The sequence below is a fragment of the Ambystoma mexicanum genome, chromosome 2q (genome assembly GCF_040938575.1).
Source record: "Ambystoma mexicanum isolate Mex_15411 chromosome 2q, UKY_AmexF1_1, whole genome shotgun sequence".
Classification (NCBI taxonomy): domain Eukaryota; kingdom Metazoa; phylum Chordata; class Amphibia; order Caudata; family Ambystomatidae; genus Ambystoma; species Ambystoma mexicanum.
Window position 1 is genome coordinate 506,003,254 of NC_090924.1, and position 15,738 is coordinate 506,018,991.

General features: G+C 45.2%; 1 protein-coding gene across 7 annotated transcripts in view; it reads right to left on the reverse strand.

Moving 5' to 3' along the window:
• The window catches only part of ELFN1 (extracellular leucine rich repeat and fibronectin type III domain containing 1), a 1,469,111-nt gene that overhangs the window by 265,520 nt on the left and 1,187,853 nt on the right, over window positions 1-15,738 (reverse strand). The window contains exon 6 of one of the 7 annotated variants that reach the window (XM_069647628.1): window positions 13,491-13,629. The exons of the other annotated variants lie outside the window; for them this stretch is intronic. The gene's annotated coding sequence lies outside the window, so the exon portion shown is untranslated. The remainder of the gene's footprint in view (window positions 1-13,490; window positions 13,630-15,738) is intronic. 7 annotated transcript variants of the gene reach the window in all.

Here is a 15,738-nt window from a genome sequence, read left to right on the forward strand (position 1 = left end):
TTACTCTCCTTGCTTAAATCCTCCATTCATGAGAGAACATGTCAACACCCTCTACTTAGTTATTTTACTTGCCAAAGATAGTAGTGCTTAGAAACAGGCTATTCCCAGAATCAGTGATGGGGCTGGGGAGGGGAGGGATTGTGGGTAGAGAACAGGTATCTGTATGAGGCACTAGTTATGTGCTGTCTCAAGATGCATTGGTGAAGACGGGAGGGGCAGACGACATCAGTGAAGTGTACTGTGCCATAACTTACCAACAAGATTGCACTCATTACCTTAGCATCAGAGGACCTTCACCTGGAGATGCTTAAGGTAAAAAAAGAAGCAAACCTTCAACCAATCCTTCTTGAGATATGCCTCAAATATATGGGACACTCTCTCGCTCTCCTAAGGTTGGGTTACCTCGTAACTTTATCATGTTTAGAAAAGAGTTAAGAACGTTCTTGTTGAAGACTATCCGCACTGTTAAGTAATTGATCTTGTTTAGAAATTAACATTCCCTTGCACCTATTTTCTGTTTCTAGTAGGAGTCTGCATGTAATAGAATAGTAAAAATACTATATCTAGAATGGGGTCCAGGTTGGCAATTGGAACCCACCGTGCGTTGATGGGGGCATTTGGGAGGCCAGAGACCTGGGAATATTTGTGGGTAATACAAAACGCAAAGGAGCGGGGCATTACTGATGTAACAAGGGTTCACATGGATTACAGAGTTACCATAAGGTAATGAGTGTCATACATTGAAAGGTATAAATGTGACTTCCGGTGCAACAGGGTATAGTCTCCAGGCCTGTAGAGATTCAATACAATACGAAAAACATCCAGGACACAGGCTGGGTGTTTTTTGTATAATTTTTGTGTGTAAACCATATTTTAGAGAAAGGGTAAGAGTGACTTCTGATTATTCATGGTTTACCTTGGATGACATTCACTCAGGCCTACCTCCCGACAGCAAGCACTTGAACAGATACCATAGAATGCAATAGTTTGCTCTGACCAAGCAATATCTACTGAATCGATTTCTCTGTGGATTATAAAGACCATAGTATCCCCTTGAGAGTGTTCCTATTTAATAGCTGTTTCTTGGCAAATCAGTGCAAGATCATTGCAGGTGTCTTAAGCTAAAATGTTCATGGTTCAATTGGCCCATAGATTGAAATCTCTAAGAGTCAACTTCTCAAAAGATGGGACACTCCTGAAAAGTTCTATTGAAAGACTAGACACACGGGAATGGGGGGGCTCAAGCAAATGGGGTACACTCATTTACGATTGACCTTACATTGTGTTATCTGATTAGTGTGGAATATGATTGTATACCATCACCAATGTAGAGGAGCAGTTGAATGTCCCAATTGGGTAATCATGGAAGGCATGAGGTTGGTGAAAACTGAATGGTGAAATCAGAATGATTTGGTGGAGGGTAGAATTGTAGTATTGAGGTTCACCAGGCACAAGCAACTAAACTCATAGCTGTTGAGGTTCTAAGAGGTAAATACAAAGTTAAGCCCAACATTGCTGCATAAAATAAGACCTATGTCCCATAATGATGATGTTCTGGGCTGGAAGATGTTGACAAAAGAAAGGATTTCCAGGGAACAGTGTTAGGCCAAGACAACTGTAGCAGACATGGAGCATGGAGTGGGAGATATGGTGACAATACGCGTGAAGGGAAATTTGAAATGTTCTTGTCCTGTGACGGCTATGATGAAAAGGAACCATACAGCTCTTATGGGGAATGGAGAAGAGTGCGTTGTTAACAGAGTGCTTGCAATGAAGAAGGGTTCCAGAATAAACATTCCAAATACATTCAAACAATCTGGAGTTAAATGGATGGTTTGTATGAAGGAAGGCTCGTGGGTGAATTGGTGTGGCTGTGATTTGTGTAGGGGCGAATGTGTGTGTACTGAAAGTTGCAGATGTATGGTATATTAATGTAGGAGTTAACTGACAGTGTTATATGATGTCACATATAGAGTTCCAGAATGTAGTCAGTTGAAGATTCTAATATTGACAGTTGGGGCCCAGGATGGAAGCTGCTGAGATCTATCCTGGTGTCACAAGATTACGCTTAATAAAGCTTTACATGTAACTGATCTGAATCCTGTGATGATTTGGACATAATACTTCATTTTGAATAAGGCAGTAATGGTTTTCCAGGCATAAGTTAATTCAACAACAATGGAATGTCAAATAAATTCATAAGTCCGTTACATTATTAAAATCAATAAAAAGGACACATTTGAATATAATATCACTTAACAAATACACATTGAGGCATTGTTGTAGTACTTGGGTTACAATCTACAACACAAAGCTAATTAAGAAGCACAGAGTCTTGGCTTCACAACATCACACGGATATTCCGGGCTGTCTCAAGAAATGTCAATATCGTCTTGAGGCCACGTTCTTCGGAAATGAGTTTCAACAATCGCAGTGCATCTTTGACAGTTCTTACATTTGGATATTTTAACAAAGGTCTTAAAAACTGCCTCTTAAGGCCACTGTAATGGGGATACATTCATATGAAGTGGCTAATATGTTCCCAAAGATGTCACAATAGGTGCAGTTATCCGTGGCACCTGCATTCCAACAGGCTTTAAAGCTTAACAAAGGTAAAACGTCTAATATTATTCTGACCATTCAAGAATGTATATGTTTAGAGCATGTATGGCCAGATATTTCTCAAGAGCTATACTGCATTTGGTTTCCAGGTAGCAAACTAATAGTGTCTTATTTGTGCTAGAATTCCAAGTGTCTTTCAGAAACTGGTGCTCAAGCACCAATCTCAGCTCAGTTTTGTAATATGGGCCAAACTCACTGGGGTTGCTCCAAAGAGGTGGACATTTCTTTAATAAATAGAAACCACATGCGTTTCATGTCCGGCTGCTGTTTTAAAGCATCCTGCAGTCCTTCAAGATATACATGGAGTTCGAGCTCCTTCCATGGCTTTTAACCAGTAGAGCAATGGTTGCAAAATTGTCAAGTATTGAATACCATACCATCCCAGTTCCGGTTTCATTGAGAAATGTGGTGCATCGATTGGTAGACCCAGCATCCTTTTCTAAATCCTAGTGCCTTCCTTCATTAGGCGACTAATATTTGTATGGTCCCACAATTCTGCGTCAAAGTTGACAACCGGAATAGTCTGCTTTTTATACTCCGCCATTTCATGCGAGATGGTGCTGGCTCCAAAATGGTTCAAGAAGTTTGTAACTATCATGCCTCTTCTAGCCAAAGCAGTCGCACATTTATTTTTCCATTTGTCATTTAGTTGCATAATGTAAAGACATACCCAAATATTCGTAACCCACCCCCTCCTCTAGTTCTATCGCACCTTTGGCAAATTTGTATTTGCTAAGTTTGGACACATTTTTTGGGTTGTATACGAATTGTTCGTTTTACAACTGTTCAAATGACAATTGACCTTTTCACAATTGACCGAATTGTGAAGGTCAATTGTACCATATATGTGGGGGGAAACCCCCCACAAACCCCCCAACACCCATATATATATATATATATATATATATATATATATATATATATATATTCAGTCAATTGTGAAAAAGGTCAATTGTGACCCTTTAAATTCGGTTAATTGTTCATTCGAACAATTGTAAAGGAACAATTTGGGTAATACCATTTTTTGGAGTAAAGATCATAGTTTTTGTTCTAAAAATGGGAAGAGCTCATTCTTTTCCCTGGCATCTAGGGGGCAAAGCATTCAATTGACAATGAAGTCCCTTTGGGGTTTTACATATTATTAACTGCCCATTTTTTCCCTCCAATATAGGGGCAACATTATAGTTTCTTCGGATCAAGAAATCTTTTAATGGATGATGTCTTGGATGCTGTATAAAGAGGTACTTAATAACACTAAGGGCTTTACAATATGTGAGAGCCATTCCATCTCCTATGCAGTCTGACCTCACTTGTATTTTTCTTTAACCATTAATGGCTAGGCAAACAACCGAACATGTACCGTTTCATTTCTGAGTCATAAGCCTATCAGGACATCGTCCACATGTCCTATACCAAGTTCTGCTTTTGCATCATGTTAGTGTCCCACCTCTGAATGGAGCAGTGGCCCGCTGCACCTGCATCCTTTTGAATGTATTGGGCAATCAGTTTATCCTTCTGTAGCAATTGGCAGCTACAGGAGTGGGTGTGTTGTCCTCTGAATGGTTCACTCCTGTCTTACTAACGCGGGGGAATCAGACTCGAATCCCTCCCATCCTTTGAGCCAGACATACAAGCAATGCTGTGAGATGGGAGAAGAACTCAGAAACACATGCCTTCAGTCGCTGATTGTACTCTTGCTCGTACGTGAATTGTCTAGCATTTTGGTGCTGGACTACCATTGTTTGTTGGACCAGGCTGATATGCAATTGGATATTTCCCCTCTGGTAAGGCAAAGTGAGCTAAAACGAGACGGAAGGCCGCCTTGATTGGGCCGCACTCCACAGAACAGCCGTGTGCTTTACAAAAGATTGTCAAAATACGTTTGATACCAAGAAAATAAGGTTTCCTTGAATAGCCCTACACTCTAAAAACTAAATACAAAGAAAGATTTCCCTAATAAGAAAAGAACATGAAATAGGTAGATTTCCCTCACAACAAAAAGAGTTTCCCTATCTAGTAATACAAAACAAACTGCTTCTGCTGTGCTCTAATCTTACAGAGCTGGCCAAATCTTGTGCATGCTTTGTCTTCTCAGAAATACATACTTGTGTAACTGCAGAGGACAAAGTGGGCGGGAACTAAGGGTAACAACGTACCGTTCATGTTTGGGGGAATCAGTGATCATTCCCTTACTTTATTTAACCCAGAGTACCGTTCCAGGACAGCAGTGATGGAAACCTTGACTTATGTATTTAGTAACTTCTTCCCTACTGGGGATTTAAAGCAGGGTCGTGCAGGTAGTAATCCAGCATCACACCTTGCTGAGTTATCTTGCAGCTGCTGTATTGTTGTCGCTCCTTTGTAGAGCCTGCCTGGGACATAACACTCATTGTTAGGCAGTCGCAAAGCCCTGTTCTCGGCACGGATATGTGCCTTCTGCAATTAATCATGGATTGCTGCAGACACAGTCTCACTATAGGTTGGTCAGTGCGGTAAAAATGTGTATTTGTATTTATTTATATTTTATATAGAGCCTTAAGCCAAAGCGCTGTACAGAGAGACAGATAGTGGCACAATAAAAATGAATAAGGCTAAACAATAAAAAACAATCAATCAAACATGTTTGACAATATGAGGCTTCAACGACTTACGGAATAGAGGATAGGCAGAAATAGAGCGGATAAAGTAGAGAAGGGCATTCCAGTGTAGAGGAGCTAAAAGAGCGAAAGTATCAAAGCGATATTGAGCACATAGGGGGCAAGGAGGCATTGAGAAACGGAGTGAAGAGAAGGAGTATAAAAGGAAACCAAGCCAGAAACATAGTCAGGAACAAGTCCATAGAGGGACTTGAAGACAAGACATAAGAAATTAATTTGAGTTGAGAGTGAAAAGATAACCAACCAAGAGTAGCAAGGGAGGGTGAGATGGAATCCCGGAAAGATAGAAGATAGAGAAGACCAACAGATGAGTTGACGACAGATTTCAGAGGGGAAAGATGGGAAAGTGGGAGTCCAAAGAAAGCAGAGGAGTCAGGAGAAAATCAAGGAAGGGATCAACAGTTTTGAATCTTGAAAAGTAAGACATGGGCGAGCTTTACGAATGTTATGCAGATGGAAGCGGCAGGCATGTGATGTTTGAGAAATGTGTTGAGAGAAGGATAGGGTAGAGTCAAGATAAAGCCCCAAATTTTGAGCTGTAGTAGAGATGGGAAGCTGTGACGGGCGAAAAGAAATAAAGGAGGGGGGAAGAGAATGGGGAAGAGTGTTAACGGGGAAAAAGAGAAACTCTATTTTCCCAGCATTAAGTGTGAGATAGTGGAAAGACATCCACGTTTTGACGGCTAATAGACAGGCAGAAAACGTGTAGTGAATATCAGAGGAAAAAGAAGAGAAAGAGAGAAAATGTTGAGTATCATCAGCATAAAAGTGGCTAGAAAGACCACACGAGGAAATAACTGCAGCAAGAGGGAAAGTGTAGTAGGGGAACAGAAAAGGGCCCAGAACAGACCCTTGTGGGATGCCATTGGGAAGCAGAAAAGATTCAGATTTGCCGGCCCACTAGACAGAAAAGGTTCTATGAGACAGATATGATTGAAACCAGGAAAGGACAGAACCTGTTAAACCGAAGGAAGAGAGGGACGCCAATAGAAGGGAGTGATGAACGGTATCGAAAGCAGCGGAAAGATCCAGAAGTATAAGACGTGATGAGTGTTTGGAATAGCATGCAGTAAGTAGTGAATCCAAAACAGAGAGAAGAGCAGTTTCAGTGGAGTGAAGAGGGTGAAAGTCTGACTGGAATTGTTGAAGAATGGAGGAATTAGAGACAAAAGTAGAAGGTTGAGATTAAACCAGCCGTTCCTGTAATTTTGAGAGATAGGGTAACAAGGAGATAGGACGAAAATTGAAGACGAGCAATGGGTCAGCAGTAGGTTTCTTGAAAATTGGGATGGCGGAAGCATTACTGTTGCATTACAGTACCACCCAATCCCGAGTTTGGGGGAAAGTCAGAGGATTTACGACTTTACGCTTATTTTCGGCACAATTGCCATAGCGCAAGTACCGCCGTGGTAATTGCACCGAAAATGCACCATTGAATCCTATAGACAAAAAAAAAATGGGGGCTTACACCGTCACCGCCACTTGTGATCTGGCAGTAATATCGCCGACCAAGTGGCGGTAACGATAATTGCATTGGGCAGTATTCTGGTGGATTTACCACCGGGGTACGCCCAACTTTTAGGGAGGCCCAGTGTCTGTACAGGTAATGGGCAGGGGGTGTGTGGCTATAGCCCTAGGTGTGCCTCTTAAGAGGTGTGATAGGTGGGCGATTGGAAGGGGGAGGCAAGCTGCATGGTGTGGGGGACAATGGCCAACTAATGGTTCTTATTTAAATGCTGCATTTTCTTTCCTTGTGTTCTCGTCTGTCTTAATAGTACTCTTGTAAATTGTAGAAAAGGAAGGTTTCATTGGGGGAGGGTTGACTATGGGGTCGCTGGTGAGTGGGGGCTGGGGGCAGCTGGTGCAGGAGTAGAAGTGGGCGGGCGGGCGAATTTAGCAGGTGAACATAGTTCCATTCGTTTTTTTCTCTACACTTCGACCACGTTGTAGTGCTGCATGGGTTTTTCATGCCTGCGAAATTCAAGTGTGAAGTTCGAGTTGCACGATTCTAGTGCAGGCTCACACGAACGAGGCTGAACGCAGAGGGAGAGCCTTAAAACATGTTTGTGTCGAGATTGTGGGAGATAATTGTGATATTCGTATTAGCTGGTGCAGATGCCTCGACGTTTGCCAGTGTTCAACACACAATTGTAATAGACAAGTAGCACAAAAGCCTGATAGGCAAACTACGTGGCGCCATAGAAAGTCGCAAGGAAGTGAACCGATTGGGCGGCACAAAGCAAAAGGTGCTGGCGCAGAGTTCACGCTTGGATGCTGGCATGGCTCACATGCGGGGCACCGGGGCCAAACCTTCTCAGTACTATTTATTTATCAGCAACTCTGCTGTCGGATCAGGAGTGTGGGTGCCTTTGCAAAACAAAATAAGTTGTGAATTTACGGAGGACGAGTAAAACAAACAAGTTAAGTTAACTGAATAGTGGACACAAAGGGGAATTATAATGTCCAGAGCAGCTATAGTGCTTTAGGGTGGACAAAGTCCTGGAATTCGTATGTAGGCGGGAGAACATGGGCTATTACTGACAGTGAGTGATTTAAGTGTGGTAAGAAATTGGGGGGGGCTCATTTGGGGGCGTGGCTTGTCAGATGGGCGTGGACTAACACTTGAAGGCGTGGCCTAAAGAAGAGCATGTAAAAATGAACATGGGTGGTCTCGTCTACATAACTAAGCACATACTGCAACACTGCTGGTACAACCAAAAGGTGTGGTCCAGGGCAAATCATTTAATTGCACTGGGCCTCATTACGAGGCTGGCGGTAGCCGTGTAATACAGGCACGGCTGCCGCCGGTATTCATTTTTTTCCCGCGTCCAGAAAAGGGCAATTATCGGGTCATTACGACCTTGCTGGACCCGGTAATTGCCCTTTTCTGGGCGCCAAAAAAAATGTTTCCCCATTCCCATTTCAGCCTCATAGGGCTCAATGGGATTGGGGAGGGTAGTAGCACCGGTACCGTTAATAATGGTACCGGTGCTACCATCATATTCTGCTCGCGGGTGCAAGTACGGCCACCAGGTCACATGCACACCAGACCACATGCACACCAGACCAACCAGGTGTGGATGTGACCTGCTGCACCAGGTCATTTGCAAAAGGAAAGAGGTGATGGCTGGGAAGTTATGGCCTTTCCGCCTTAAGTGAAGGCTTTCAGAAGCTAATGTCTCCGCCATGGGGTTAATGGGTAAAACATTAACACCCTTTTGTCTCCACTCCTGTTGTGCCTCTTACAGTGCTCTGCTGAAACGGTATTCTTACTCTCAGCTTTACTCTGTAAAAGGCACAACAGGGAGCAGAGACAAAAGGGCGTTAATGGTGGTTACGCTGTGCATTTCCTGAGCTGTGACTAACACAAGTGCCAGCCAGCCATAGCTTTGTGCAAACTAGTTTCAGCGAAGCTGTGACTGCACTGCACTTCTGCCAGTGACAGCTGCCTGACTTGATGACGGCGGGCTCATCTCCCGTTGCGGTTGCAGCCGTGGCGGGACAATGAGCTGCCGTGAAGTGGTGGGACGGGGGGCACTGGCAGGGCCCCAGCTCAGCCTCACTTTTTGGAGACTGCTGGGGCGCAGCCCCGGCAGCCCCGGCCCACTTAAAGCATTGCTGACAGTGCTGGAATGGGGGCTGATTTTCCAGGATCCGGGATCTGGCAAAAAATGCCGCTTCTGATCTTTGGCGCTGGAAAAATCCCAAAGCCCTTGTCCCCACTGTTAGTGAGTACTTCACCCGCAGTGATGCGATTCCAGCATGCTGAGGTGAGGTGCAGTAGCGTGACGCCTCAAAGCTCTGATATGCGTTCTGTCTGCGCGGCCCTATGCTCTGCAAAGGGACTTCCTTGTTCCAGCATCACGTGATTTCTGTGCACGGGACCACGGGTGCGGACGGTGTAGCAGAGGGGCTGTGCTGAAAGATGGACACTGCCAGTCAGACACTTTGCCAGTGGTAATAATAGTCTTGTCAAGTGCCTGCAAGGGTGAAAGGTGTGTAGGCGTCTGCGAACGTGCAGGGGTGTGAGAGGTGCGTTTGTCTGTCTACGAGGGTGTGCTAGCTGGCAGCTTAGGTGTTGCTAGGTTTGGAAAAGATCCGGGGCTATGCTAATGTCGGGTCTGTCGGGACTGGGGGCTAGCTAGCATTTTGGTTGTAACTCCTGAGCTTCTATCCGGGGCTACAACCAAAAGACCCGGGGCTATAGCCCCCTCAGCTCCCCTTAGCAACGCCTCTGGGTGCAGTTGTCGGTGAGAGCACGCGCGTGTGTGTGTGTGGTGCAGCAATCTGCCTGTACAGGGCATAAGTGGACAGCATCTGGATACTTTTTTCACAGGGTGGACACCTTCAGCACTGTGTGATAGAAGAAATAAAACACGTATAGTTGCTCCATTTAATTGGTTTAGTGTGTTTGGGCTGCTTTTAACAGGTGCCAAATCTAGGATTTGAACCCAGCCCATTAGGATCACATGACTTGATGAACTTCTGATAGTCACATATGGGCACCGGAATTAGAGAATTAGTTTAAAGTGGCAAAGACATATAGGTGGCAAAGGCACCATGGACGCGATTTAAAGTGGCAGTGAGGATGTTTATTGTTACCAAACTCTTGACAAAAGGAGCAAAGGAGCAGGGGGGGTTTCAGAACAACACCCCCCCCCCCCCCCACCCTCGCCCTGTCGCTGGTAGGATCCCACAGTAAGCAGCTTCCATTTCCAGCGCTGGTTACTCAGGAGTGGGATCTTGCGATTAACTGTTTTCCAATGAATAGTAACCTTCGCAGGAGAGATTCAAGACAGTGGGAAGAGCCAGGGTGGCAAAGGGCTAGCTGCTGGTGGACAACCTGCCGTTTCATTGCCAACCGAGAGGCTTCAAAGCAGAGGAGACGGGCCCAGAAGGCATCTAGCGAGATCGTGCCGGGTCTGCCAGAGGAACGTACACGGACAGCTCCCTACATCCGCATCTACAGCGGTGCGGTGGGAGGAAGGAGGGAGCGAGTTGAGTTCTCTCTTTGATGAGCGGGAGCTCGGACATCTGTATCTGCTGAAATAACACCCCCTCCCCTCCCTGTCTTGCACACACGCACTCCTTTCCCCTCCCCAACTCTCTGCCATTCCTTCGCCCCAGCACCAGGAACGCAGAGCTGATCATGTGCACACACGCAGTCTGTGCGGCTTGGCTTTCGTGCCAGCCCTCGCCGTTTAATGCAGGAGTGCGCGCGCAGCCTTCCTCCCCACACAGAGCAGGCATTCATCATAAGACAAATCGTTCTCCTTTACTCTGCGCTCTTTTCTTTGCAAAGCCAGCTGCGGGTGCTCTCCCAGCGCGGCTATGTGGTGGGTTAGCGAGCAGCTAGCGTAGGTGGTCCTCTCCGATGCCGCCTGGGACTTAGGCCCTCATTATTAAAACCCCAGGGCAAGGGGAAAGCACATCGGGCGGGGCACCAACATGCTGTTCTCCTAACAATGGGGGAGAGCAGGGATGGCGCCAGGACCTTTCAACACTTTCAGATGAAAAGCATGCATGCCAACCCTCCCGATTTAGGCGGGAGACTCCCGATTTTTGCGTGAAAAATATTGCTATTTTTCACGTTCTCCCGCCTAAACTCAATCTTTGCCCAATACATTCCTATGGGAAAATCTCAGTTTCCCGATTTTTCGGACGTAATCTCCCACACAGGTGGTTTGAAATGTTGGCATGTATGGAAAAGGGCCCGGGCCTCTGGGAGCCCATCTAATGCCCCAAAGATGGCAGTCTCTGCATAAAGCAATTAGTTCAATATATGAAAGCGTGCTTTGCAGTGCGCTATTGCACACTCCATGTTCTAGTGCCGCCAGGCATCTTCCTTGCAATATCCAGCCGAGCGCTAGTTCTCATCGCTGCTGTGCCCCATAATGTTTAATAGATTGTCATAAGTGGTCATTTAAGGTTTCAGCTCCACGCTGGATGCTTTTGTGTGTGTGGAGGTCAATACATCTGACCTGTGATAATCTGCAGCGGCACACCCCGTCCCAATGAAGGGGCAGGACGGGGCGAGATATACGCAGTCTGCGTAACTGTAAATGTGCATCTAACAGGCAAAGACAGGCCGCTATAAAAGGTGTCAACTTATTACATACTGGCGACGACCGATACCCGCGCCCCATCGCTGAGAAGACCCAGTGAAACCAGCCCTACTGTGACAAGTCCACACAGACCAAGAAGAATCCTAACCCACCTCTACATCCTCAGCCCGAGAAGATGGAGTAATGAGGCTCAATCCTCAGTATCCAAAAATCACCGCTGATGGATAAAATCTATCAGACACAGGGGAGCCGACTTATGAATTTCTCAGGGGGCGGGGGGCCAAATACAGGAAGTGACATCACTGGCAGTTATATGACCGTAAATTTGCATGAAGTCGCCAACTTGGTGCAAGGGCGCGCGGGGGGGGGTGGGTGTTGTTGTGCGCAGCACAGAACAGTGGAAACATTGGCTAGCATGCACTGCATATACTAAAGTCAAGAAAGAAGGAGATTTAAGCCTTCGAGTTGCATTCCAGTAGGCCAACACTGCACCTACTCCACCGCTCTATAATCGTCCAGCAACACAACTAGGATGGGAGAATTAAATGCTTGCTAAACAGAAGGTACAGCTGCAAGGTGGAGTATCACTACCACCACCAAAAAAAAAGTTCCCAATTCAAGGGAAACAAGAAGTAAAGACGTTTCCCGATTAAAAACTACCAAGCAAGACGTGTGTGGTGCCATAGTTCAGTAAAACATCAACAATTCAAACGTACAACAGTGCTGCTGCAGATTGGCCAGCCACAAGTGAAATTTGCTAAGATGTTACCTCTGGGTAACCAGATAGAGTTAGGGATGTAGCTTAATCTTAAACCTTTCAGTGGACACATCAGATGTGCTGCTGAAGTATAATGCAATCCTGGCTGAAGTATAATGCAATCCTGGCTGAAGTATAATGCAATCAAGTGTGGTTTCAGACTTGGGGGGGGGGGGCAGAGTGTTAACTGCTTTTAACATTGTAGTTTACCAGAAATTCAGGTAAAGTAATGTACAATGTTAAAAAGCAGTTACCCAGGCTCACCCTGCACCCAGGTGATGTTTGGGACTGATGGAAGCACTCGCGTCTAAATGTTGTAGCCATGGTTGTCTCCATGTTTTAAAAACTCCCACTTTCCGGGTTTTCAACACTCATTTGAAACACCCCTTATTCAAAAAATGAAGGAGTCAGTAAAAAAGCCAATGCTGAAAAGCCTATTTCGCACAAGTAGTAAGACCCAAAGGGTAAGAGCAACTGTATAGCAGACCATGCCAATGTAGGATACTCCAGGATTACCTTCAGTCAAAATTCACCCACTGCAATGTTCCTAAATTCAGATTGCAGAATAGTGTCCGACTGAACCTCAATCAGCTCTTCCTGGGCATCAAATGGATGATGCACCACCTCCTCTGCCAGAAAAGTCTGCATCACCCAGTTATTAATGCCAGCATTTACTTCAGGGAAGTATTCATCAAAGCTGGACCTTAATGTTGCTAGGTGGCTTGCTCAGTTCCAACTGTTCTTTTGCAAAGGTCTAACTTCCTCTTGAAGGCAAATACTTTTTTATTCATTCTTTCCTCTGTGTTCTCATGTCCACAGGAATACCCCCAAAGGTGGGATTGGGAGTTTCTGGGGTGGTGAGTTCTAGTGGTCTTAGTTTCCTTTATAAAATACACAAATCACATAGAATGTCAACCAGACAATGTATCATTGTGTACAGCTTAAAGGGGGCCAGCTGACCCAAAGCAGCACACTAGGAGATGTGTTTTGGAACAATCAACATAGTAAATACACCTCTAGTTTAGATTGTAAAGAGTGCTTGTGCTGCAATTACAAGCATCCAGTTAATAAAGTCTAGACTTAAAACACTTGATCAGCGTTCAGTGAGTAAAATAACCATATAATAATAAAATGCAGCTTTGCATAAAATTACAGAGAATTTTGGGATTATCAGGCACTGGCAAGCAGGCTCTGCTGTTGCTGTGGGAGAAGTGAGACTTGCAATGGCGACAAAGTTTAGGTTAATAGCTGCCATTTATCACAAGATGGCAGGCCAGCATAGATCTTAACCACTGAATGCCCACTGAACAGCTATAAACCCTTCTATGTCAGCAAGAGGCTGATTTAGAGGAACCAGTGATAGAAAGCAATGAGGTAATTATACTGTACCATATCCCGTGGGAGGTGATGCCCCCCCAAGACTCAGTGAAGGCCCTTTATGTCAAAAGGTTGAAAAGTCCTGCCGTCTCAGTCCCCACAGTCCTAACTTCTCCCCCGCTTAGAGTGGAACCAGTCTGCGGCACACAGCCTGTAATGCAAATCACACATTTTAAGCGTCAGGACAAAAAGCAGAGAACTGAATACATTGCTGAGGTAAATGAGTTCTGACTGGCAACACTGGTAATACCGTATAGAGCCACATGATCGCAACGCCCAACTATGAGTTTGAGGGCAAAGGTGGAGGAAAATCCTCCAGCAAGAAGCTGGAGGTATTTCCACCACCATACCGCCCAAAATAGAACAATTTGGGATATTACCACCAGCAAAATTACAACCAGCAGTAATACCATTGAAATCCACCATGGAGTCCTATGGACTCCAATTAATGGGGACTAACACTGCCTACCATCACTTGTAATCCGGCAGTAATACTGCCAGACCAAGTGGCAGTAATGGTAGTACAGTTTGGTGGTATCTCAGCAGATTTACAGGCCACACAGAGACATCACCTCTCTCCATGTTGTCTTTTATTGTAAAGTGAATTACCAGGTTTCAGACCTGTAAGATACCCCTGTCTCATCAGGTGACTCAGCCCCCTACCATTCCATCCTACATAAACTTGATGCCCCCAGGCTATTCTTCTAGTTTACTTTTATTCTACCCATGTAGATCCAGGAACGTCATACTCCTGTTACTTTCATGGATTATTTTACTTCCTGTTCCTTAAAGCCAGGGGTCTTAAACATGTGGCTCTCCAGATGTTTTGGACTACGACTCCTATGATCCATCACCATTGACTATGCTGGCTGGGGCTGATGAGCATTGTAGTCCAACACATCTGCAGAGCTAAAGTTTGCAGAACCCGGCGTCCAAGCAGAGGCCTGGAACTCCATACTGCCACAAGCACCTTATCATTTGACTCTGGCTCTGAAATAGAGACTTTATGCCGGCCCTTTACCCAAAAACACTGGTTGTTAATATTATACCTTGGAGCTGCATGTGTGAATAGCACTAGTGCAAGAAACGTTCAGGACGGGCAGTAAAAAGACTTCTGTGGGTCTTATGCGACCTATGAGTTCACAGGGTTTGGTTGACCAGGGAATAGCACACGAGGCATGCAGTTGGGACAGGATGGCATGTTTGCTGCTGGCAACCTTTCAGGTGGCAACCGTAAACCCATGAAGAGGGAGCGGAGATGTACAGTGCTTCTTTGCCCCCCTGATTTTCTAATTTGTCAGAGCTACATTTTCAAAGCCTCTCTCTGAATGGAGCATGAGTGCATTCATCTCTCAGTTGACTCACACAGTTATTGTTCTGTCTGCGTCTTTCATTTGTTATAAAACAGCACCCAAGGTTGGTAGCTCTCAGGGGGTAGGAAGCCTGGCACGCTCCAAAGACAATGAACTGGCAGCCAGCGGGTTTTAGCAATGCACTACTTTTGTAAACAAAATGAACCCCCAAAAAATCTTTTTTTTGTGACTGCACCAGTAAATCATCAAGAATCGATGACTGGGAGAGAGGCTGCAGGAGAGCGATTCCCCCTAATTTGTTTGGTACAGTAGAAAGAGATTGGTTGGCTCTCGACTTACATCTACCTGTTCAGTAGCACACCTGGGAGTGGGTAGTTGAACTGGCTTTGGGGTCCCCGTTTCTCTGTGATAGCATACTCTTGAGGGCATTCTTTTTTAATGAGCATTTAATTGCAACTGCATGTGTATACCAAGTTCTTAATTTGTAAAACAGTAGGTGCCTATGCCCAAATATGTTCTAGCACTTCTGTGACACTGGGGCAGTTCCACACCACTGCTGCCACCCAGGGTCGGACTGGGACAAGAAATAGGCTCGGTCACCCAAAAAAAAAGTGGCCCACCCCTCGCCTCAAAAAAGTGGCCCACCCCTCGCCTCACGACACTTGACCTCTGATGATATCACCGGAAGTGATGTACTTTGACCCGACACCAAAGTGACATCCCGGGAAGCGATGAAACACAACCTTTCACCCCTTGACAAAATAGGAAGTGGCATCAAATAGCATTGTTCCTAAGTAAACTACACAACGAAAAATATGGTTATGATTTCACTAAGGTGACATACATTTCATACAAGAATGGATCACCATACGTATCATTAATATCTGTGTGTATAGATCCATATTGTCAAAATACTGTGACTCCAAGCAGACGTCCAAGGCCACATG